The following is a 3,336-nucleotide window of genomic DNA, read 5'->3' as shown; positions in this document are numbered from 1 at the left end:
TTGTCATGTCATGCAATACAATACAACAAAATAATTAACAACTATATTATGCTCAAATTGACCGCCAAGTATTAAACATATCCACGGCCATGGAAATGCCGATTAACAGTCTTACTCGATCAGAGGAAGTCAAATTTAATCACTTTACTCTTGACATGATGTGCTATAATGTTCAAAAACACTATGATCATCTCTTGGTCACCAACATTTAATGGGCCTTGTAGCCCACCGGTTGTAGTTAACAATTGACATAAATTATGAAAACAACGTCGATCCATGAGTAGCTTGTCAATGCATTTAGTATCACTTTCAAAAATTAAACGGTGGGCGTACTCATGTTGTTTGAGACATCTAGTAGATGTTGATGAAATCTCATGTTCAATTATTTCTTCGTCTATTATTATGTTGCTTCATTGCACATGTAGTGAGGATGACACTTAATACATAGAAGTAACATACGATAGTTGTGCAATATAGCCGAAGTTGTTTAAGCCTCGTTATATTATAAAAATCTAAGTTGACAATAATGCATATGTGTAAGTTAATAAAACTATTTTCAAGCAAAGGAACAAGTGTTATTTAACTATACATAATAACATAACAAGTGTTATTCAAACTTTATTCATCATACAAAGAAGGGCAAACACATCATCAACAAAACCAAGGGCAACAACACAAAAAGAAAACCAAGGGCGACAACTACATCTTCCTAGATTCATAATTAAACAACATACATCAATTCAAAGGGATGTATAGGGGAACAAAATATCCTTCACTTTTTCCTTATAAAAGTTCATTTTGATTTTGACAGCCACATAGATCTCCCTAGATTCACAAGTAAACAACGTGATTAGGTTCATGAATGACATTATGTTCAATTCATATCATTCATGTGAAACCTTTCAATTATATATGATCTGTATCTTGCACAAGGGAAATCAATGACATGATTGAAAGTATTTTGATTCGTAGAAAGGAGCTACTCAATTCAATACTACCATATCAACTATGGACAATGTTCCTTAATTCTTAGTGTAATGCAAATATTTTATTCTTTTCAATTCAAGATTCCTTTACTTCATAATTTTGTTTACCAATATATATATTTTTGAATAAGATAAGCATGGCAAGATACAACCTTTGCACAAAGAAACAATTGAAAATAAAAAAATAATTTTCAGAAAAATTGGAATAGAACAAACACATCATCAAACCAAGGGCAACAACATCTCAAATGATTTGCAATACAATCACAAAGCAAACATAAATTTTAGCAAGGAATGAATATACAGTTCATAAAAAATCATTCAAGGAGCACATAATCACAACATAGAACACATAAAAAGAACACTTTTTGAGTAACAAAAAGATTTGATAAAAAAAAATTTTGTTTGGAGCCTAGATCGGAAATTTGATTGGAGCCGAGATCCGGAAATCCTTGTTTGGAGCGTTGAGGAACTAGTGGCAGAGAGGGTTGAGCACGTTAAAGACATCCTGATTGAAAAGATGTTATATGTAAGGATATATTTGTCATTTCCACATCCATGATTGAGTAATCGGCCCAATTGTGTGATGATTAGGAAGCCTTCACATGGGTGAGTCTCACTCTCTCCTGATTACTCTCCCACTCCCATTGATGCATTCTCAAGCAAAGGGTTTACACCCAATCACCCTCCATTCCCACACCACTCTTGACGACCAAATGCACCTAAGTCTCAGCTCAGGGATTCAAGAGGCAAGAGAGTGCTCTAAGGAGGTAGGAGTGTGAACATCGGTCAATCTTATGGGAGAGAGTTATAGGTCACGGTGTTCTTGAAAGGATCCTAGTAAAGGAGTGTCGCATTGATGGGAGATTGAACCGATGGGAAGTTGGTTTAGGTAATCCTTCAAGGGTAGGATCTTTGTTCACCAATATTCGTTGGTGAATGTGTTTCTGTGACCATTGTTCTTGAGTTTTTCACCTTTCCTAGTGCATTGATCCTTCGAGTTTGGCCTCAAAGGCATAAGAACATTGTACCGAACTATGTTACTAAACATTTGTGCCTTTTCTCTTGATTGTTGTGGGGTGTGTGTGTACGTGTGCGCTTGGTTATTGAAAAACTACTAACCAACAACCCTTAATGGAACTAACTATTTCATCTTTCTTCTTTTTATTAATAGGAATCTGTTCAAAGCTTAACCTAAAGTATGTAGCAAGAGAAGTGCTAACCACTTTAGCCTTTTTAATATGAAAATGTCAAGAACACTCTTAATGTATTTATTTTGAAACAACGATAACTTATACACCTTCCTATCACATGTGATTCTCATCTAAGAATAAAATGTTGTGTTGCTCTTGATTTTTTTTTTACAGTGAAAGGCTTACTAAGATTTTTCTTCAACTCATTATTATAGAATAATTGCAACCAATAATAAACATGTCATCAACATAAAACAATAGAAGGATAAATATCATTTGAGAATCTTTGCATTAAAATGCAATAATCAAAAGCAATATTCCTAAACTCTTGTTGAAAATAACATGCTCAAAATCCTTGTACCATTGTATCGAGCTTGTTTCAAGTCATATATGCTTCATCAATTTGTAAGCACAAGTCTCTTTTCTTTTTACTTAGGAATCTCAAGTTGCCTCATGCTAATCTCTTCCAAATCATAATAGAATAAAATAATTTCACATATATCTGCTCAATCTCTAAATCAAGAATAGCAACTAAAGGCAAGATAACTTGAATCAAAAATATTTTCAAAATACGTGGGAAGAACTTCCAAAGCCAATACTATTTTTATCATAAAAACCCTCAACAGCTGATCAAGTTTCGTAATGAGGATGAGAATTCTCCTCTTTTGCACCTTATAAAACCAACAATTTTTCAAAGCTCTTTTATTCTCAAATAACTTGACTAGCTTAAAATTTTAATTATCAAGTAACAATTTTAACTTTTCTTTCATGCTTCAACTTGTTCAATCTTCTTTTCATTTTCTGTGGCTTTCACTTAACATTCAAGTTATCCTCCATCAATAAGAAAAATATAATCATTCGATTCATACCAATTAGAAAGCTTACTTTCTTTAGTAGACCCCTAACTGTAACTATAGATTGTCTAACAAAAAATTCATGTTGCTCATCAATAACTTCATGTATAGAAACATCTATCTCATTTCCAACGTCATTATCACTCTTAACTTGATCATTTTTAACATCATTTTATCATGTGTATGTACTCTAGGTGATGAATCCAAATCAATCATGCCATTATTCTCTTGAGACTTTCTCATCTTTGTATTATTATAGTTGAAACCTCTATGAAGCGATACAATAACTTCTAATAAGCTTCT

The sequence above is a fragment of the Dioscorea cayenensis genome, chromosome 6, assembly GCF_009730915.1.
Source record: "Dioscorea cayenensis subsp. rotundata cultivar TDr96_F1 chromosome 6, TDr96_F1_v2_PseudoChromosome.rev07_lg8_w22 25.fasta, whole genome shotgun sequence".
In the NCBI taxonomy this organism is placed as follows: domain Eukaryota; kingdom Viridiplantae; phylum Streptophyta; class Magnoliopsida; order Dioscoreales; family Dioscoreaceae; genus Dioscorea; species Dioscorea cayenensis.
Note: the sequence above shows the minus strand (reverse complement) of the source record.